The 20,357-nt window shown below is 45.1% G+C and overlaps 23 non-coding genes across 23 annotated transcripts; all 23 read right to left on the reverse strand.

Annotated features, from left to right (window-relative positions):
• Window positions 1–300: 300 nt before the first annotated feature.
• On the reverse strand, window positions 301–373 carry TRNAV-UAC (transfer RNA valine (anticodon UAC)). The gene has a single exon. It is a non-coding gene; the product is annotated as a tRNA-Val (tRNA).
• An 815-nt stretch (window positions 374–1,188) lies between these two features.
• TRNAV-UAC (transfer RNA valine (anticodon UAC)) lies at window positions 1,189–1,261 on the reverse strand. The gene has a single exon. It is a non-coding gene; the product is annotated as a tRNA-Val (tRNA).
• Window positions 1,262–2,076: 815 nt separating this feature from the next.
• On the reverse strand, window positions 2,077–2,149 carry TRNAV-UAC (transfer RNA valine (anticodon UAC)). Its single transcript has one exon. It is a non-coding gene; the product is annotated as a tRNA-Val (tRNA).
• An 815-nt stretch (window positions 2,150–2,964) lies between these two features.
• TRNAV-UAC (transfer RNA valine (anticodon UAC)) lies at window positions 2,965–3,037 on the reverse strand. Its single transcript has one exon. It is a non-coding gene; the product is annotated as a tRNA-Val (tRNA).
• Window positions 3,038–3,839: 802 nt separating this feature from the next.
• Window positions 3,840–3,912, reverse strand: TRNAV-UAC (transfer RNA valine (anticodon UAC)). Its single transcript has one exon. It is a non-coding gene; the product is annotated as a tRNA-Val (tRNA).
• Window positions 3,913–4,727: 815 nt separating this feature from the next.
• Window positions 4,728–4,800, reverse strand: TRNAV-UAC (transfer RNA valine (anticodon UAC)). Its single transcript has one exon. It is a non-coding gene; the product is annotated as a tRNA-Val (tRNA).
• An 815-nt stretch (window positions 4,801–5,615) lies between these two features.
• On the reverse strand, window positions 5,616–5,688 carry TRNAV-UAC (transfer RNA valine (anticodon UAC)). The gene has a single exon. It is a non-coding gene; the product is annotated as a tRNA-Val (tRNA).
• An 802-nt stretch (window positions 5,689–6,490) lies between these two features.
• Window positions 6,491–6,563, reverse strand: TRNAV-UAC (transfer RNA valine (anticodon UAC)). Its single transcript has one exon. It is a non-coding gene; the product is annotated as a tRNA-Val (tRNA).
• Window positions 6,564–7,372: 809 nt separating this feature from the next.
• Window positions 7,373–7,445, reverse strand: TRNAV-UAC (transfer RNA valine (anticodon UAC)). The gene has a single exon. It is a non-coding gene; the product is annotated as a tRNA-Val (tRNA).
• Window positions 7,446–8,260: 815 nt separating this feature from the next.
• On the reverse strand, window positions 8,261–8,333 carry TRNAV-UAC (transfer RNA valine (anticodon UAC)). The gene has a single exon. It is a non-coding gene; the product is annotated as a tRNA-Val (tRNA).
• An 815-nt stretch (window positions 8,334–9,148) lies between these two features.
• Window positions 9,149–9,221, reverse strand: TRNAV-UAC (transfer RNA valine (anticodon UAC)). Its single transcript has one exon. It is a non-coding gene; the product is annotated as a tRNA-Val (tRNA).
• Window positions 9,222–10,036: 815 nt separating this feature from the next.
• On the reverse strand, window positions 10,037–10,109 carry TRNAV-UAC (transfer RNA valine (anticodon UAC)). Its single transcript has one exon. It is a non-coding gene; the product is annotated as a tRNA-Val (tRNA).
• An 815-nt stretch (window positions 10,110–10,924) lies between these two features.
• On the reverse strand, window positions 10,925–10,997 carry TRNAV-UAC (transfer RNA valine (anticodon UAC)). Its single transcript has one exon. It is a non-coding gene; the product is annotated as a tRNA-Val (tRNA).
• Window positions 10,998–11,812: 815 nt separating this feature from the next.
• Window positions 11,813–11,885, reverse strand: TRNAV-UAC (transfer RNA valine (anticodon UAC)). The gene has a single exon. It is a non-coding gene; the product is annotated as a tRNA-Val (tRNA).
• An 815-nt stretch (window positions 11,886–12,700) lies between these two features.
• Window positions 12,701–12,773, reverse strand: TRNAV-UAC (transfer RNA valine (anticodon UAC)). Its single transcript has one exon. It is a non-coding gene; the product is annotated as a tRNA-Val (tRNA).
• Window positions 12,774–13,588: 815 nt separating this feature from the next.
• Window positions 13,589–13,661, reverse strand: TRNAV-UAC (transfer RNA valine (anticodon UAC)). Its single transcript has one exon. It is a non-coding gene; the product is annotated as a tRNA-Val (tRNA).
• Window positions 13,662–14,476: 815 nt separating this feature from the next.
• Window positions 14,477–14,549, reverse strand: TRNAV-UAC (transfer RNA valine (anticodon UAC)). Its single transcript has one exon. It is a non-coding gene; the product is annotated as a tRNA-Val (tRNA).
• An 825-nt stretch (window positions 14,550–15,374) lies between these two features.
• On the reverse strand, window positions 15,375–15,447 carry TRNAV-UAC (transfer RNA valine (anticodon UAC)). The gene has a single exon. It is a non-coding gene; the product is annotated as a tRNA-Val (tRNA).
• An 815-nt stretch (window positions 15,448–16,262) lies between these two features.
• On the reverse strand, window positions 16,263–16,335 carry TRNAV-UAC (transfer RNA valine (anticodon UAC)). The gene has a single exon. It is a non-coding gene; the product is annotated as a tRNA-Val (tRNA).
• An 815-nt stretch (window positions 16,336–17,150) lies between these two features.
• TRNAV-UAC (transfer RNA valine (anticodon UAC)) lies at window positions 17,151–17,223 on the reverse strand. Its single transcript has one exon. It is a non-coding gene; the product is annotated as a tRNA-Val (tRNA).
• Window positions 17,224–18,039: 816 nt separating this feature from the next.
• Window positions 18,040–18,112, reverse strand: TRNAV-UAC (transfer RNA valine (anticodon UAC)). Its single transcript has one exon. It is a non-coding gene; the product is annotated as a tRNA-Val (tRNA).
• An 815-nt stretch (window positions 18,113–18,927) lies between these two features.
• TRNAV-UAC (transfer RNA valine (anticodon UAC)) lies at window positions 18,928–19,000 on the reverse strand. Its single transcript has one exon. It is a non-coding gene; the product is annotated as a tRNA-Val (tRNA).
• Window positions 19,001–19,802: 802 nt separating this feature from the next.
• On the reverse strand, window positions 19,803–19,875 carry TRNAV-UAC (transfer RNA valine (anticodon UAC)). Its single transcript has one exon. It is a non-coding gene; the product is annotated as a tRNA-Val (tRNA).
• Window positions 19,876–20,357: the final 482 nt, after the last annotated feature.

A 20,357-nucleotide genomic window follows, 5' to 3' on the forward strand; every position in this document is an offset into this window, starting at 1 on the left:
AGATCTCACACTACAAACACACAGCTACTGTATGCGGCTGCTGCCACAGAAGTGCTTGGGCACACTTGCATACCAGAAAGTACCAAGCTATTTTGAGGAGGAATTTCAGGCCAAAGATACATTTTTCAGGGTACTGCTTAGGAACAATTCACATGTGTAAATGTTTCCTACGCTATAGCAAATGTTGACTTTTTGAGTTCCGTTCCACTTTGAAGGCTCTATTGCTTTGCATTGCGTTGTATGAGGCACGATCCAAGCACTGACTTTCAGAAAGTCAATAACTGATCTCATATTTCAAAATGGTTCCACTGGGGGTTGAACCCAGGACCTTCTGCGTGTAAAGCAGACGTGATAACCGCTACACTATGGAACCTATAAGAAGTTGCCCAAATTGTCATTTTTCAGAAAGGGAAGGGTTAAACACCAAAGAATCCTTGCATCCTATAATTCATCCTGAGATCCTTTGGCATTTCTTTGGTTTTAGGACACTTTCAAGGGTGTAGCAAGACTGATGTTTCTGGCAATTCTTTGCATAAGGGCCATGACCTGGTACGAGCCCTTAGCAAAGAGCTCCAGGGTCACTACGGTTCCCGTATAAAAGCTATACTCTGGAAGCCATTCCTCAAGAAATGGAAGGGAGAGGGTAAAGGACTAGTTGCCAGACGTGCCTGTTGCCTCCCTGCAGCTGATCTTCTCCCCATTACTGACTTACCATGTCTTGTTTTATACTGTGTCTCTGTGTGGAGGTGGCCACCTCATTAGAGGCAGGGCTTTGCTTCCTCATGTCTGAAAGCCACCAGCAAGGAGAAGAGTGAGAACCACAGAAGTGACAGCCCAATATTTCACTCCAATTCCCCTGAGACTAGAAGTCAGAGTTTTCAATGCCTTAGATCTCACACTACAAACACACAGCTACTGTATGCGGCTGCTGCCACAGAAGTGCTTGGGCACACTTGCATACCAGAAAGTACCAAGCTATTTTGAGGAGGAATTTCAGGCCAAAGATACATTTTTCAGGGTACTGCTTAGGAACAATTCACATGTGTAAATGTTTCCTACGCTATAGCAAATGTTGACTTTTTGAGTTCCGTTCCACTTTGAAGGCTCTATTGCTTTGCATTGCGTTGTATGAGGCACGATCCAAGCACTGACTTTCAGAAAGTCAATAACTGATCTCATATTTCAAAATGGTTCCACTGGGGGTTGAACCCAGGACCTTCTGCGTGTAAAGCAGACGTGATAACTGCTACACTATGGAACCTGTAAGAAGTTGCCCAAATTGTCATTTTTCAGAAAGGGAAGGGTTAAACACCAAAGAATCCTTGCATCCTATAATTCATCCTGAGATCCTTTGGCATTTCTTTGGTTTTAGGACACTTTCAAGGGTGTAGCAAGACTGATGTTTCTGGCCACTCTTTGCATAAGGGCCATGACCTGGTACCAGCCCTTAGCAAAGAGCTCCAGGGTCACTACGGTTCCCGTATAAAAGCTATACTCTGGAAGCCATTCCTCAAGAAATGGAAGGGAGAGGGTAAAGGACTAGTTGCCAGACGTGCCTGTTGCCTCCCTGCAGCTGATCTTCTCCCCATTACTGACTTACCATATCTTGTTTTATACTGTGTCTCTGTGTGGTGGTGGCCACCTCATTAGAGGCAGGGCTTTGCTTCCTCATGTCTGAAAGCCGCCAGCAAGGAGAAGAGTGAGAACCACAGAAGTGACAGCCCAATATTTCACTCCAATTCCCCTGAGACTAGAAGTCAGAGTTTTCAATGCCTTAGATCTCACACTACAAACACACAGCTACTGTATGCGGCTGCTGCCACAGAAGTGCTTGGGCACACTTGCATACCAGAAAGTACCAAGCTATTTTGAGGAGGAATTTCAGGCCAAAGATACATTTTTCAGGGTACTGCTTAGGAACAATTCACATGTGTAAATGTTTCCTACGCTATAGCAAATGTTGACTTTTTGAGTTCCGTTCCACTTTGAAGGCTCTATTGCTTTGCATTGCGTTGTATGAGGCACGATCCAAGCACTGACTTTCAGAAAGTCAATAACTGACCTCATATTTCAAGATGGTTCCACTGGGGGTTGAACCCAGGACCTTCTGCGTGTAAAGCAGACGTGATAACCGCTACACTATGGAACCTGTAAGAAGTTGCCCAAATTGTCATTTTTCAGAAAGGGAAGGGTTAAACACCAAAGAATCCTTGCATCCTATAATTCATCCTGAGATCCTTTGGCATTTCTTTGGTTTTAGGACACTTTCAAGGGTGTAGCAAGACTGATGTTTCTGGCCACTCTTTGCATAAGGGCCATGACCTGGTACCAGCCCTTAGCAAAGAGCTCCAGGGTCACTACGGTTCCCGTATAAAAGCTATACTCTGGAAGCCATTCCTCAAGAAATGGAAGGGAGAGGGTAAAGGACTAGTTGCCAGACGTGCCTGTTGCCTCCCTGCAGCTGATCTTCTCCCCATTACTGACTTACCATGTCTTGTTTTATACTGTGTATCTGTGTGGAGGTGGCCACCTCATTAGAGGCAGGGCTTTGCTTCCTCATGTCTGAAAGCCGCCAGCAAGGAGAAGAGTGAGAACCACAGAAGTGACAGCCCAATATTTCACTCCAATTCCCCGGAGACTAGAAGTCAGAGTTTTCAATGCCTTAGATCTCACACTACAAACACACAGCTACTGTATGCGGCTGCTGCCACAGAAGTGCTTGGGCACACTTGCATACCAGAAAGTACCAAGCTATTTTGAGGAGGAATTTCAGGCCAAAGATACATTTTTCAGGGTACTGCTTAGGAACAATTCACATGTGTAAATGTTTCCTACGCTATAGCAAATGTTGACTTTTTGAGTTCCGTTCCACTTTGAAGGCTCTATTGCTTTGCATTGCGTTGTATGAGGCACGATCCAAGCACTGACTTTCAGAAAGTCAATAACTGATCTCATATTTCAAAATGGTTCCACTGGGGGTTGAACCCAGGACCTTCTGCGTGTAAAGCAGACGTGATAACCGCTACACTATGGAACCTGTAAGAAGTTGCCCAAATTGTCATTTTTCAGAAAGGGAAGGGTTAAACACCAAAGAATCCTTGCATCCTATAATTCAACCTGAGATCCTTTGGCATTTCTTTGGTTTTAGGACACTTTCAAGGGTGTAGCAAGACTGATGTTTCTGGCCACTCTTTGCATAAGGGCCATGACCTGGTACCAGCCCTTAGCAAAGAGCTCCAGGGTCAATACGGTTCCCGTATAAAAGCTATACTCTGGAAGCCGTTCCTCAAGAAATGGAAGGGAGAGGGTAAAGGACTAGTTGCCAGATGTGCCTGTTGCCTCCCTGCAGCTGATCTTCTCCCCATTACTGACTTACCATGGCTTGTTTTATACCGTGTCTCTGTGTGGAGGTGGCCACCTCATTAGAGGCAGGGCTTTGCTTCCTCATGTCTGAAAGCCGCCAGCAAGCAGAAGAGTGAGCACCACAGTAGTGACAGCCCCATATTTCACTCCAATTCCCCTGAGACTAGAAGTCAGAGTTTTCAATGCCTTAGATCTCACACTACAAACACACAGCTACTGCCACAGAAGTGCTTGGGCACACTTGCATACCAGAAAGTACCAAGCTATTTTGAGGAGGAATTTCAGGCCAAAGATACATTTTTCAGGGTACTGCTTAGGAACAATTCAAATGTGTAAATGTTTCCTACGCTATAGCAAATGTTGACTTTTTGAGTTCCGTTCAACTTTGAAGGCTCTATTGCTTTGCATTGCGTTGTATGAGGCACGATCCAAGCACTGACTTTCAGAAAGTCAATAACTGATCTCATATTTCAAAATGGTTCCACTGGGGGTTGAACCCAGGACCTTCTGCGTGTAAAGCAGACGTGATAACCGCTACACTATGGAACCTGTAAGAAGTTGCCCAAATTGTCATTTTTCAGAAAGGGAAGGGTTAAACACCAAAGAATCCTTGCATCCTATAATTCATCCTGAGATCCTTTGGCATTTCTTTGGTTTTAGGACACTTTCAAGGGTGTAGCAAGACTGATGTTTCTGGCCACTCTTTGCATAAGGGCCATGACCTGGTACCAGCCCTTAGCAAAGAGCTCCAGGGTCACTACGGTTCCCGTATAAAAGCTATACTCTGGAAGCCATTCCTCAAGAAATGGAAGGGAGAGGGTAAAGGACTAGTTGCCAGACGTGCCTGTTGCCTCCCTGCAGCTGATCTTCTCCCCATTACTGACTTACCATATCTTGTTTTATACTGTGTCTCTGTGTGGTGGTGGCCACCTCATTAGAGGCAGGGCTTTGCTTCCTCATGTCTGAAAGCCGCCAGCAAGGAGAAGAGTGAGAACCACAGAAGTGACAGCCCAATATTTCACTCCAATTCCCCTGAGACTAGAAGTCAGAGTTTTCAATGCCTTAGATCTCACACTACAAACACACAGCTACTGTATGCGGCTGCTGCCACAGAAGTGCTTGGGCACACTTGCATACCAGAAAGTACCAAGCTATTTTGAGGAGGAATTTCAGGCCAAAGATACATTTTTCAGGGTACTGCTTAGGAACAATTCACATGTGTAAATGTTTCCTACGCTATAGCAAATGTTGACTTTTTGAGTTCCGTTCCACTTTGTAGGCTCTATTGCTTTGCATTGCGTTGTATGAGGCACGATCCAAGCACTGACTTTCAGAAAGTCAATAACTGATCTCATATTTCAAAATGGTTCCACTGGGGTTTGAACCCAGGACCTTCTGCGTGTAAAGCAGACGTGATAACCGCTACACTATGGAACCTATAAGAAGTAGCCCAAATTGTCATTTTTCAGAAAGGGAAGGGTTAAACACCAAAGAATCCTTGCATCCTATAATTCATCCTGAGATCCTTTGGCATTTCTTTGGTTTTAGGACACTTTCAAGGGTGTAGCAAGACTGATGTTTCTGGCAATTCTTTGCATAAGGGCCATGACCTGGTACGAGCCCTTAGCAAAGAGCTCCAGGGTCACTACGGTTCCCGTATAAAAGCTATACTCTGGAAGCCATTCCTCAAGAAATGGAAGGGAGAGGGTAAAGGACTAGTTGCCAGACGTGCCTGTTGCCTCCCTGCAGCTGATCTTCTCCCCATTACTGACTTACCATGTCTTGTTTTATACTGTGTCTCTGTGTGGAGGTGGCCACCTCATTAGAGGCAGGGCTTTGCTTCCTCATGTCTGAAAGCCGCCAGCAAGGAGAAGAGTGAGAACCACAGAAGTGACAGCCCAATATTTCACTCCAATTCCCCTGAGACTAGAAGTCAGAGTTTTCAATGCCTTAGATCTCACACTACAAACACACAGATACTGTATGCGGCTGCTGCCACAGAAGTGCTTGGGCACACTTGCATACCAGAAAGTACCAAGCTATTTTGAGGAGGAATTTCAGGCCAAAGATACTTTTTTCAGGGTACTGCTTAGGAACAATTCACATGTGTAAATGTTTCCTACGCTATAGCAAATGTTGACTTTTTGAGTTCCGTTCCACTTTGAAGGCTCTATTGCTTTGCATTGCGTTGTATGAGGCACGATCCAAGCACTGACTTTCAGAAAGTCAATAACTGATCTCATATTTCAAAATGGTTCCACTGGGGGTTGAACCCAGGACCTTCTGCGTGTAAAGCAGACGTGATAACCGCTACACTATGGAACCTGTAAGAAGTTGCCCAAATTGTCATTTTTCAGAAAGGGAAGGGTTAAACACCAAAGAATCCTTGCATCCTATAATTCAACCTGAGATCCTTTGGCATTTCTTTGGTTTTAGGACACTTTCAAGGGTGTAGCAAGACTGATGTTTCTGGCCACTCTTTGCATAAGGGCCATGACCTGGTACCAGCCCTTAGCAAAGAGCTCCAGGGTCAATACGGTTCCCGTATAAAAGCTATACTCTGGAAGCCGTTCCTCAAGAAATGGAAGGGAGAGGGTAAAGGACTAGTTGCCAGATGTGCCTGTTGCCTCCCTGCAGCTGATCTTCTCCCCATTACTGACTTACCATGGCTTGTTTTATACCGTGTCTCTGTGTGGAGGTGGCCACCTCATTAGAGGCAGGGCTTTGCTTCCTCATGTCTGAAAGCCGCCAGCAAGCAGAAGAGTGAGCACCACAGTAGTGACAGCCCCATATTTCACTCCAATTCCCCTGAGACTAGAAGTCAGAGTTTTCAATGCCTTAGATCTCACACTACAAACACACAGCTACTGCCACAGAAGTGCTTGGGCACACTTGCATACCAGAAAGTACCAAGCTATTTTGAGGAGGAATTTCAGGCCAAAGATACATTTTTCAGGGTACTGCTTAGGAACAATTCAAATGTGTAAATGTTTCCTACGCTATAGCAAATGTTGACTTTTTGAGTTCCGTTCAACTTTGAAGGCTCTATTGCTTTGCATTGCGTTGTATGAGGCACGATCCAAGCACTGACTTTCAGAAAGTCAATAACTGATCTCATATTTCAAAATGGTTCCACTGGGGGTTGAACCCAGGACCTTCTGCGTGTAAAGCAGACGTGATAACCGCTACACTATGGAACCTGTAATTCCATATTGTCATTATTCGAAAAGGGAAGGGTTAAACACCAAAGAATCCTTGCATCCTATAATTTAACCTGAGATCCTTTGGCATTTCTTTGGTTTTAGGACACTTTCAAGGGTGTAGCAAGACTGATGTTTCTGGCCACTCTTTGCATAAGGGCCATGACCTGGTACCAGCCCTTAGCAAAGAGCTCCAGGGTCACTACGGTTCCCGTATTAAAGCTATACTCTGAAAGCCGTTCCTCAAGAAATGGAAGGGAGAGGGTAAAGGACTAGTTGCCAGACGTGCCTGTTGCCTCCCTGCAGCTGATCTTCTCCCCATTACTGACTTACCATGTCTTGTTTTATACCGTGTCTCTGTGTGGAGGTGGCCACCTCATTAGAGGCAGGGCTTTGTTTCCTCATGTCTGAAAGCCGCCAGCAAGGAGAAGAGTGAGCACCACAGTAGTGACAGCCCCATATTTCACTCCAATTCCCCTGAGACTAGAAGTCAGAGTTTTCAATGCCTTAGATCTCACACTACAAACACACAGCTACTGTATGCGGCTGCTGCCACAGAAGTGCTTGGGCACACTTGCATACCAGAAAGTACCAAGCTATTTTGAGGAGGAATTTCAGGCCAAAGATACATTTTTCAGGGTACTGCTTAGGAACAATTCACATGTGTAAATGTTTCCTACGCTATAGCAAATGTTGACTTTTTGAGTTCCGTTCCACTTTGAAGGCTCTATTGCTTTGCATTGCATTGTATGAGGCACGATCCAAGCACTGACTTTCAGAAAGTCAATAACTGATCTCATATTTCAAGATGGTTCCACTGGGGGTTGAACCTAGGACCTTCTGCGTGTAAAGCAGACGTGATAACCGCTACACTATGGAACCTGTAAGAAGTTGCCCAAATTGTCATTTTTCAGAAAGGGAAGGGTTAAACACCAAAGAATCCTTGCATCCTATAATTCATCCTGAGATCCTTTGGCATTTCTTTGGTTTTAGGACACTTTCAAGGGTGTAGCAAGACTGATGTTTCTGGCCACTCTTTGCATAAGGGCCATGACCTGGTACCAGCCCTTAGCAAAGAGCTCCAGGGTCACTACGGTTCCCGTATAAAAGCTATACTCTGGAAGCCATTCCTCAAGAAATGGAAGGGAGAGGGTAAAGGACTAGTTGCCAGACGTGCCTGTTGCCTCCCTGCAGCTGATCTTCTCCCCATTACTGACTTACCATATCTTGTTTTATACTGTGTCTCTGTGTGGTGGTGGCCACCTCATTAGAGGCAGGGCTTTGCTTCCTCATGTCTGAAAGCCGCCAGCAAGGAGAAGAGTGAGAACCACAGAAGTGACAGCCCAATATTTCACTCCAATTCCCCTGAGACTAGAAGTCAGAGTTTTCAATGCCTTAGATCTCACACTACAAACACACAGCTACTGTATGCGGCTGCTGCCACAGAAGTGCTTGGGCACACTTGCATACCAGAAAGTACCAAGCTATTTTGAGGAGGAATTTCAGGCCAAAGATACATTTTTCAGGGTACTGCTTAGGAACAATTCACATGTGTAAATGTTTCCTACGCTATAGCAAATGTTGACTTTTTGAGTTCCGTTCCACTTTGTAGGCTCTATTGCTTTGCATTGCGTTGTATGAGGCACGATCCAAGCACTGACTTTCAGAAAGTCAATAACTGATCTCATATTTCAAAATGGTTCCACTGGGGGTTGAACCCAGGACCTTCTGCGTGTAAAGCAGACGTGATAACCGCTACACTATGGAACCTATAAGAAGTAGCCCAAATTGTCATTTTTCAGAAAGGGAAGGGTTAAACACCAAAGAATCCTTGCATCCTATAATTCATCCTGAGATCCTTTGGCATTTCTTTGGTTTTAGGACACTTTCAAGGGTGTAGCAAGACTGATGTTTCTGGCAATTCTTTGCATAAGGGCCATGACCTGGTACGAGCCCTTAGCAAAGAGCTCCAGGGTCACTACGGTTCCCGTATAAAAGCTATACTCTGGAAGCCATTCCTCAAGAAATGGAAGGGAGAGGGTAAAGGACTAGTTGCCAGACGTGCCTGTTGCCTCCCTGCAGCTGATCTTCTCCCCATTACTGACTTACCATGTCTTGTTTTATACTGTGTCTCTGTGTGGAGGTGGCCACCTCATTAGAGGCAGGGCTTTGCTTCCTCATGTCTGAAAGCCGCCAGCAAGGAGAAGAGTGAGAACCACAGAAGTGACAGCCCAATATTTCACTCCAATTCCCCTGAGACTAGAAGTCAGAGTTTTCAATGCCTTAGATCTCACACTACAAACACACAGATACTGTATGCGGCTGCTGCCACAGAAGTGCTTGGGCACACTTGCATACCAGAAAGTACCAAGCTATTTTGAGGAGGAATTTCAGGCCAAAGATACTTTTTTCAGGGTACTGCTTAGGAACAATTCACATGTGTAAATGTTTCCTACGCTATAGCAAATGTTGACTTTTTGAGTTCCGTTCCACTTTGAAGGCTCTATTGCTTTGCATTGCGTTGTATGAGGCACGATCCAAGCACTGACTTTCAGAAAGTCAATAACTGATCTCATATTTCAAAATGGTTCCACTGGGGGTTGAACCCAGGACCTTCTGCGTGTAAAGCAGACGTGATAACCGCTACACTATGGAACCTATAAGAAGTTGCCCAAATTGTCATTTTTCAGAAAGGGAAGGGTTAAACACCAAAGAATCCTTGCATCCTATAATTCATCCTGAGATCCTTTGGCATTTCTTTGGTTTTAGGACACTTTCAAGGGTGTAGCAAGACTGATGTTTCTGGCAATTCTTTGCATAAGGGCCATGACCTGGTACGAGCCCTTAGCAAAGAGCTCCAGGGTCACTACGGTTCCCGTATAAAAGCTATACTCTGGAAGCCATTCCTCAAGAAATGGAAGGGAGAGGGTAAAGGACTAGTTGCCAGATGTGCCTGTTGCCTCCCTGCAGCTGATCTTCTCCCCATTACTGACTTACCATGTCTTGTTTTATACTGTGTCTCTGTGTGGAGGTGGCCACCTCATTAGAGGCAGGGCTTTGCTTCCTCATGTCTGAAAGCCGCCAGCAAGGAGAAGAGTGAGAACCACAGAAGTGACAGCCCAATATTTCACTCCAATTCCCCTGAGACTAGAAGTCAGAGTTTTCAATGCCTTAGATCTCACACTACAAACACACAGCTACTGTATGCGGCTGCTGCCACAGAAGTGCTTGGGCACACTTGCATACCAGAAAGTACCAAGCTATTTTGAGGAGGAATTTCAGGCCAAAGATACATTTTTCAGGGTACTGCTTAGGAACAATTCACATGTGTAAATGTTTCCTACGCTATAGCAAATGTTGACTTTTTGAGTTCCGTTCCACTTTGAAGGCTCTATTGCTTTGCATTGCGTTGTATGAGGCACGATCCAAGCACTGACTTTCAGAAAGTCAATAACTGATCTCATATTTCAAAATGGTTCCACTGGGGGTTGAACCCAGGACCTTCTGCGTGTAAAGCAGACGTGATAACTGCTACACTATGGAACCTGTAAGAAGTTGCCCAAATTGTCATTTTTCAGAAAGGGAAGGGTTAAACACCAAAGAATCCTTGCATCCTATAATTCATCCTGAGATCCTTTGGCATTTCTTTGGTTTTAGGACACTTTCAAGGGTGTAGCAAGACTGATGTTTCTGGCCACTCTTTGCATAAGGGCCATGACCTGGTACCAGCCCTTAGCAAAGAGCTCCAGGGTCACTACGGTTCCCGTATAAAAGCTATACTCTGGAAGCCATTCCTCAAGAAATGGAAGGGAGAGGGTAAAGGACTAGTTGCCAGACGTGCCTGTTGCCTCCCTGCAGCTGATCTTCTCCCCATTACTGACTTACCATGTCTTGTTTTATACTGTGTATCTGTGTGGAGGTGGCCACCTCATTAGAGGCAGGGCTTTGCTTCCTCATGTCTGAAAGCCGCCAGCAAGGAGAAGAGTGAGAACCACAGAAGTGACAGCCCAATATTTCACTCCAATTCCCCTGAGACTAGAAGTCAGAGTTTTCAATGCCTTAGATCTCACACTACAAACACACAGCTACTGTATGCGGCTGCTGCCACAGAAGTGCTTGGGCACACTTGCATACCAGAAAGTACCAAGCTATTTTGAGGAGGAATTTCAGGCCAAAGATACATTTTTCAGGGTACTGCTTAGGAACAATTCACATGTGTAAATGTTTCCTACGCTATAGCAAATGTTGACTTTTTGAGTTCCGTTCCACTTTGAAGGCTCTATTGCTTTGCATTGCGTTGTATGAGGCACGATCCAAGCACTGACTTTCAGAAAGTCAATAACTGATCTCATATTTCAAAATGGTTCCACTGGGGGTTGAACCCAGGACCTTCTGCGTGTAAAGCAGACGTGATAACCGCTACACTACGGAACCTGTAAGAAGTTGCCCAAATTGTCATTTTTCAGAAAGGGAAGGGTTAAACACCAAAGAATCCTTGCATCCTATAATTCATCCTGAGATCCTTTGGCATTTCTTTGGTTTTAGGACACTTTCAAGGGTGTAGCAAGACTGATGTTTCTGGCCACTCTTTGCATAAGGGCCATGACCTGGTACCAGCCCTTAGCAAAGAGCTCCAGGGTCACTACGGTTCCCGTATAAAAGCTATACTCTGGAAGCCATTCCTCAAGAAATGGAAGGGAGAGGGTAAAGGACTAGTTGCCAGACGTGCCTGTTGCCTCCCTGCAGCTGATCTTCTCCCCATTACTGACCTACCATGTCTTGTTTTATACTGTGTCTCTGTGTGGAGGTGGCCACCTCATTAGAGGCAGGGCTTTGCTTCCTCATGTCTGAAAGCCGCCAGCAAGGAGAAGAGTGAGAACCACAGAAGTGACAGCCCAATATTTCACTCCAATTCCCCTGAGACTAGAAGTCAGAGTTTTCAATGCCTTAGATATCACACTACAAACACACAGATACTGTATGCGGCTGCTGCCACAGAAGTGCTTGGGCACACTTGCATACCAGAAAGTACCAAGCTATTTTGAGGAGGAATTTCAGGCCAAAGATACATTTTTCAGGGTACTGCTTAGGAACAATTCACATGTGTAAATGTTTCCTACGCTATAGCAAATGTTGACTTTTTGAGTTCCGTTCCACTTTGAAGGCTCTATTGCTTTGCATTGCGTTGTATGAGGCACGATCCAAGCACTGACTTTCAGAAAGTCAATAACTGATCTCATATTTCAAAATGGTTCCACTGGGGGTTGAACCCAGGACCTTCTGCGTGTAAAGTAGACGTGATAACCGCTACACTATGGAACCTATAAGAAGTTGCCCAAATTGTCATTTTTCAGAAAGGGAAGGGTTAAACACCAAAGAATCCTTGCATCCTATAATTCATCCTGAGATCCTTTGGCATTTCTTTGGTTTTAGGACACTTTCAAGGGTGTAGCAAGACTGATGTTTCTGGCAATTCTTTGCATAAGGGCCATGACCTGGTACGAGCCCTTAGCAAAGAGCTCCAGGGTCACTACGGTTCCCGTATAAAAGCTATACTCTGGAAGCCATTCCTCAAGAAATGGAAGGGAGAGGGTAAAGGACTAGTTGCCAGACGTGCCTGTTGCCTCCCTGCAGCTGATCTTCTCCCCATTACTGACTTACCATGTCTTGTTTTATACTGTGTCTCTGTGTGGAGGTGGCCACCTCATTAGAGGCAGGGCTTTGCTTCCTCATGTCTGAAAGCCGCCAGCAAGGAGAAGAGTGAGAACCACAGAAGTGACAGCCCAATATTTCACTCCAATTCCCCTGAGACTAGAAGTCAGAGTTTTCAATGCCTTAGATCTCACACTACAAACACACAGCTACTGTATGCGGCTGCTGCCACAGAAGTGCTTGGGCACACTAGCATACCAGAAAGTACCAAGCTATTTTGAGGAGGAATTTCAGGCCAAAGATACATTTTTCAGGGTACTGCTTAGGAACAATTCACATGTGTAAATGTTTCCTACGCTATAGCAAATGTTGACTTTTTGAGTTCCGTTCCACTTTGAAGGCTCTATTGCTTTGCATTGCGTTGTATGAGGCACGATCCAAGCACTGACTTTCAGAAAGTCAATAACTGATCTCATATTTCAAAATGGTTCCACTGGGGGTTGAACCCAGGACCTTCTGCGTGTAAAGCAGACGTGATAACTGCTACACTATGGAACCTGTAAGAAGTTGCCCAAATTGTCATTTTTCAGAAAGGGAAGGGTTAAACACCAAAGAATCCTTGCATCCTATAATTCATCCTGAGATCCTTTGGCATTTCTTTGGTTTTAGGACACTTTCAAGGGTGTAGCAAGACTGATGTTTCTGGCCACTCTTTGCATAAGGGCCATGACCTGGTACCAGCCCTTAGCAAAGAGCTCCAGGGTCACTACGGTTCCCGTATAAAAGCTATACTCTGGAAGCCATTCCTCAAGAAATGGAAGGGAGAGGGTAAAGGACTAGTTGCCAGACGTGCCTGTTGCCTCCCTGCAGCTGATCTTCTCCCCATTACTGACTTACCATGTCTTGTTTTATACTGTGTATCTGTGTGGAGGTGGCCACCTCATTAGAGGCAGGGCTTTGCTTCCTCATGTCTGAAAGCCGCCAGCAAGGAGAAGAGTGAGAACCACAGAAGTGACAGCCCAATATTTCACTCCAATTCCCCTGAGACTAGAAGTCAGAGTTTTCAATGCCTTAGATCTCACACTACAAACACACAGCTACTGTATGCGGCTGCTGCCACAGAAGTGCTTGGGCACACTTGCATACCAGAAAGTACCAAGCTATTTTGAGGAGGAATTTCAGGCCAAAGATACATTTTTCAGGGTACTGCTTAGGAACAATTCACATGTGTAAATGTTTCCTACGCTATAGCAAATGTTGACTTTTTGAGTTCCGTTCCACTTTGAAGGCTCTATTGCTTTGCATTGCGTTGTATGAGGCACGATCCAAGCACTGACTTTCAGAAAGTCAATAACTGATCTCATATTTCAAAATGGTTCCACTGGGGGTTGAACCCAGGACCTTCTGCGTGTAAAGCAGACGTGATAACCGCTACACTATGGAACCTGTAAGAAGTTGCCCAACTTGTCATTTTTCAGAAAGGGAAGGGTTAAACACCAAAGAATCCTTGCATCCTATAATTCATCCTGAGATCCTTTGGCATTTCTTTGGTTTTAGGACACTTTCAAGGGTGTAGCAAGACTGATGTTTCTGGCCACTCTTTGCATAAGGGCCATGACCTGGTACCAGCCCTTAGCAAAGAGCTCCAGGGTCACTACGGTTCCCGTATAAAAGCTATACTCTGGAAGCCATTCCTCAAGAAATGGAAGGGAGAGGGTAAAGGACTAGTTGCCAGACGTGCCTGTTGCCTCCCTGCAGCTGATCTTCTCCCCATTACTGACCTACCATGTCTTGTTTTATACTGTGTCTCTGTGTGGAGGTGGCCACCTCATTAGAGGCAGGGCTTTGCTTCCTCATGTCTGAAAGCCGCCAATAAGGAGAAGAGTGAGCAACACAGTAGTGACAGCCTCATATTTCACTCCAATTTCCCTGAGACTAGAAGTCAGAGTTTTCAATGCCTTAGATCTCACACTACAAACACACAGTTACTGTATGCGGCTACTGCCACAGAAGTGCTTGGGCACACTTGCATACCAGAAAGTACCAAGCTATTTTGAGGAGGAATTTCAGGCCAAAGATACATTTTTCAGGGTACTGCTTAGGAACAATTCACATGTGTAAATGTTTCCTACGCTATAGCAAATGTTGACTTTTTGAGTTCCGTTCCACTTTGAAGGCTCTATTGCTTTGCATTGCGTTGTATGAGGCACGATCCAAGCACTGACGTTCAGAAAGTCAATAACTGATCTCATATTTCAAAATGGTTCCACTGGGGGTTGAATCCAGGACCTCCTGCATGTAAAGCAGACGTGATAACCGCTACACTATGGAACCTGTAAGAAGTTGCCCACATTGTCATTTTTCAGAAAGGGAAGGGTTAAACACCAAAGAATCCTTGCATCCTATAATTCATCCTGAGATCCTTTGGCATTTCTTTGGTTTTAGGACACTTTCAAGGGTGTAGCAAGACTGATGTTTCTGGCCACTCTTTGCATAAGGGCCATGACCTGGTACCAGCCCTTAGCAAAGAGCTCCAGGGTCACTACGGTTCCCGTATAAAAGCTATACTCTGGAAGCCATTCCTCAAGAAATGGAAGGGAGAGGGTAAAGGACTAGTTGCCAGACGTGCCTGTTGCCTCCCTGCAGCTGATCTTCTCCCCATTACTGACTTACCATGTCTTGTTTTATACTGTGTCTCTGTGTGGAGGTGGCCACCTCATTAGAGGCAGGGCTTTGCTTCCTCATGTCTGAAAGCCGCCAGCAAGGAGAAGAGTGAGAACCACAGAAGTGACAGCCCAATATTTCACTCCAATTCCCCTGAGACTAGAAGTCAGAGTTTTCAATACCTTAGATATCACACTACAAACACACAGCTACTGTATGCGGCTGCTGCCACAGAAGTGCTTGGGCACACTTGCATACCAGAAAGTACCAAGCTATTTTGAGGAGGAATTTCAGGCCAAAGATACATTTTTCAGGGTACTGCTTAGGAACAATTCACATGTGTAAATGTTTCCTACGCTATAGCAAATGTTGACTTTTTGAGTTCCGTTCCACTTTGAAGGCTCTATTGCTTTGCATTGCGTTGTATGGCGTTGTATGAGGCACGATCCAAGCACTGACTTTCAGAAAGTCAATAACTGATCTCATATTTCAAAATGGTTCCACTGGGGGTTGAACCCAGGACCTTCTGCGTGTAAAGCAGACGTGATAACCGCTACACTATGGAACCTGTAAGAAGTTGCCCAAATTGTCATTTTTCAGAAAGGGAAGGGTTAAACACCAAAGAATCCTTGCATCCTATAATTCATCCTGAGATCCTTTGGCATTTCTTTGGTTTTAGGACACTTTCAAGGGTGTATCAAGACTGATGTTTCTGGCCACTCTTTGCATAAGGGCCATGACCGGGTACCAGCCCTTAGCAAAGAGCTCCAGGGTCGCTACGGTTCCTGTATAAAAGCTATACTCTGGAAGCCATTCCTCAAGAAATGGAAGGGAGAGGGTAAAGGACTAGTTGCCAGATGTGCCTGTTGCCTCCCTGCAGCTGATCTTCTCCCCATTACTGACTTACCATGTCTTGTTTTATACTGTGTCTCTGTGTGGAGGTGGCCACCTCATTAGAGGCAGGGCTTTGCTTCCTCATGTCTGAAAGCCGCCAGCAAGGAGAAGAGTGAGAACCACAGAAGTGACAGCCCAATATTTCACTCCAATTCCCCTGAGACTAGAAGTCAGAGTTTTCAATGCCTTAGATCTCACACTACAAACACACAGCTACTGTATGCGGCTGCTGCCACAGAAGTGCTTGGGCACACTTGCATACCAGAAAGTACCAAGCTATTTTGAGGAGGAATTTCAGGCCAAAGATACATTTTTCAGGGTACTGCTTAGGAACAATTCACATGTGTAAATGTTTCCTACGCTATAGCAAATGTTGACTTTTTGAGTTCCGTTCCACTTTGAAGGCTCTATTGCTTTGCATTGCGTTGTATGAGGCACGATCCAAGCACTGACTTTCAGAAAGTCAATAACTGATCTCATATTTCAAAATGGTTCCACTGGGGGTTGAACCCAGGACCTTCTGCATGTAAAGCAAACGTTATAACCGCTACACTATGGAACCTGTAAGAAGTTGCCCAAATTGTCATTTTTCAGAAAGGGAAGGGTTAAACACCAAAGAATCCTTGCATCCTATAATTCATCCTGAGATCCTTTGGCATTTCTTTGGTTTTAGGACACTTTCAAGGGTGTAGCAAGACTGATGTTTCTGGCCACTCTTTGCATAAGGGCCATGACCTGGTACCAGCCCTTAGCAAAGAGCTCCAGGGTCACTACGGTTCCCGTATAAAAGCTATACTCTGGAAGCCATTCCTCAAGAAATGGAAGGGAGAGGGTAAAGGACTAGTTGCCAGACGTGCCTGTTGCCTCCCTGCAGCTGATCTTCTCCCCATTACTGACTTACCATGTCTTGTTTTATACTGTGTCTCTGTGTGGAGGTGGCCACCTCATTAGAGGCAGGGCTTTGCTTCCTCATGTCTGAAACCTGCCAGCAAGGAGAAGAGTGAGAACCACAGAAGTGACAGCCCAATATTTCACTCCAATTCCCCTGAGACTAGAAGTCAGAGTTTTCAATGCCTTAGATATCACACTACAAACACACAGCTACTGTATGCGGCTGCTGCCACAGAAGTGCTTGGGCACACTTGCATACCAGAAAGTACCAAGCTATTTTGAGGAGGAATTTCAGGCCAAAGATACATTTTTCAGGGTACTGCTTAGGAACAATTCACATGTGTAAATGTTTCCTACGCTATAGCAAATGTTGACTTTTTGAGTTCCGTTCCACTTTGAAGGCTCTATTGCTTTGCATTGCGTTGTATGAGGCACGATCCAAGCACTGACTTTCAGAAAGTCAATAACTGATCTCATATTTCAAAATGGTTCCACTGGGGGTTGAACCCAGGACCTTCTGCGTGTAAAGCAGACGTGATAACCGCTACACTATGGAACCTGCAAGAAGATTTCCCAAATTGTCATTTTTCAGAACGGGAAGGGTTAAACACCAAAGAATCCTTGCATCCTATAATTCATCCTGAGATCCTTTGGCATCTCTTTGGTTTTAGGACACTTTCAAGGGTGTAGCAAGACTGATGTTTCTGGCCACTCTTTGCATAAGGGCCATGACCTGGTACCAGCCCTTAGCAAAGAGCTCCAGGGTCACTACGGTTCCCGTATAAAAGCTATACTCTGGAAGCCATTCCTCAAGAAATGGAAGGGAGAGGGTAAAGGACTAGTTGCCAGACGTGCCTGTTGCCTCCCTGCAGCTGATCTTCTCCCCATTACTGACTTACCATGTCTTGTTTTATACTGTGTCTCTGTGTGGAGGTGGCCACCTCATTAGAGGCAGGGCTTTGCTTCCTCATGTCTGAAAGCCGCCAGCAAGGAGAAGAGTGAGAACCACAGAAGTGACAGCCCAATATTTCACTCCAATTCCCCTGAGACTAGAAGTCAGAGTTTTCAATGCCTTAGATCTCACACTACAAACACACAGATACTGTATGCGGCTGCTGCCACAGAAGTGCTTGGGCACACTTGCATACCAGAAAGTACCAAGCTATTTTGAGGAGGAATTTCAGGCCAAAGATACTTTTTTCAGGGTACTGCTTAGGAACAATTCACATGTGTAAATGTTTCCTACGCTATAGCAAATGTTGACTTTTTGAGTTCCGTTCCACTTTGAAGGCTCTATTGCTTTGCATTGCGTTGTATGAGGCACAATCCAAGCACTGACTTTCAGAAAGTCAATAACTGATCTCATATTTCAAAATGGTTCCACTGGGGGTTGAACCCAGGACCTTCTGCGTGTAAAGCAGACGTGATAACCGCTACACTATGGAACCTGTAAGAAGTTGCCCCAATTGTCATTTTTCAGAAAGGGAAGGGTTAAACACCAAAGAATCCTTGCATCCTATAATTCATCCTGAGATCCTTTGGCATTTCTTTGGTTTTAGGACACTTTCAAGGGTGTAGCAAGACTGATGTTTCTGGCCACTCTTTGCATAAGGGCCATGACCTGGTACCAGCCCTTAGCAAAGAGCTCCAGGGTCACTACGGTTCCCGTATAAAAGCTATACTCTGGAAGCCATTCCTCAAGAAATGGAAGGGAGAGGGTAAAGGACTAGTTGCCAGACGTGCCTGTTGCCTCTCTGCAGCTGATCTTCTCCCCATTACTGACTTACCATGTCTTGTTTTATACTGTGTCTCTGTGTGGAGGTGGCCACCTCATTAGAGGCAGGGCTTTGCTTCCTCATGTCTGAAAGCCGCCAGCAAGGAGAAGAGTGAGAACCACAGAAGTGACAGCCCAATATTTCACTCCAATTCCCCTGAGACTAGAAGTCAGAGTTTTCAATGCCTTAGATCTCACACTACAAACACACAGATACTGTATGCGGCTGCTGCCACAGAAGTGCTTGGGCACACTTGCATACCAGAAAGTACCAAGCTATTTTGAGGAGGAATTTCAGGCCAAAGATACTTTTTTCAGGGTACTGCTTAGGAACAATTCACATGTGTAAATGTTTCCTACGCTATAGCAAATGTTGACTTTTTGAGTTCCGTTCCACTTTGAAGGCTCTATTGCTTTGCATTGCGTTGTATGAGGCACAATCCAAGCACTGACTTTCAGAAAGTCAATAACTGATCTCATATTTCAAAATGGTTCCACTGGGGGTTGAACCCAGGACCTTCTGCGTGTAAAGCAGACGTGATAACCGCTACACTATGGAACCTGTAAGAAGTTGCCCAAATTGTCATTTTTCAGAAAGGGAAGGGTTAAACACCAAAGAATCCTTGCATCCTATAATTCAACCTGAGATCCTTTGGCATTTCTTTGGTTTTAGGACACTTTCAAGGGTGTATCAAGACTGATGTTTCTGGCCACTCTTTGCATAAGGGCCATGACCGGGTACCAGCCCTTAGCAAAGAGCTCCAGGGTCGCTACGGTTCCTGTATAAAAGCTATACTCTGGAAGCCATTCCTCAAGAAATGGAAGGGAGAGGGTAAAGGAGTAGTTGCCAGATGTGCCTGTTGCCTCCCTGCAGCTGAACTTCTCCCCATTACTGACTTACCATGTCTTGTTTTATACTGTGTCTCTGTGTGGAGGTGGCCACCTCATTAGAGGCAGGGCTTTGCTTCCTCATGTCTGAAAGCCGCCAGCAAGGAGAAGAGTGAGAACCACAGAAGTGACAGCCCAATATTTCACTCCAATTCCCCTGAGACTAGAAGTCAGAGTTTTCAATGCCTTAGATCTCACACTACAAACACACAGCTACTGCCACAGAAGTGCTTGGGCACACTTGCATACCAGAAAGTACCAAGCTATTTTGAGGAGGAATTTCAGGCCAAAGATACATTTTTCAGGGTACTGCTTAGGAACAATTCAAATGTGTACATGTTTCCTACGCTATAGCAAATGTTGACTTTTTGAGTTCCGTTCCACTTTGAAGGCTCTATTGCTTTGCATTGCGTTGTATGAGGCACGATCCAAGCACTGACTTTCAGAAAGTCAATAACTGATCTCATATTTCAAAATGATTCCACTGGGGGTTGAACCCAGGACCTTCTGCGTGTAAAGCAGACGTGCTAACCGCTACACTATGGAACCTGTAAGAAGTTTAACAAATTGTCATTTTTCAGAAAGGGAAGGGTTAAACACCAAAGAATCCTTGCATCCTATAATTCATCCTGAGATCCTTTGGCATTTCTTTGGTTTTAGGACACTTTCAAGGGTGTATCAAGACTGATGTTTCTGGCCACTCTTTGCATAAGGGCCATGACCGGGTACCAGCCCTTAGCAAAGAGCTCCAGGGTCGCTACGGTTCCTGTATAAAAGCTATACTCTGGAAGCCATTCCTCAAGAAATGGAAGGGAGAGGGTAAAGGACTAGTTGTCAGACGTGCCTGTTGCCTCCCTGCAGCTGATCTTCTCCCCATTACTGACTTACCATGTCTTGTTTTATACTGTGTCTCTGTGTGGAGGTGGCCACCTCATTAGAGGCAGGGCTTTGCTTCCTCATGTCTGAAAGCCGCCAGCAAGGAGAAGAGTGAGAACCACAGAAGTGACAGCCCAATATTTCACTCCAATTCC

Source organism: Lithobates pipiens, unplaced genomic scaffold (genome assembly GCF_037356315.1).
Source record: "Lithobates pipiens isolate NorthernLeopardFrog02 unplaced genomic scaffold, aLitPip1_a1.2 Scaffold_8, whole genome shotgun sequence".
Taxonomy (NCBI): domain Eukaryota; kingdom Metazoa; phylum Chordata; class Amphibia; order Anura; family Ranidae; genus Lithobates; species Lithobates pipiens.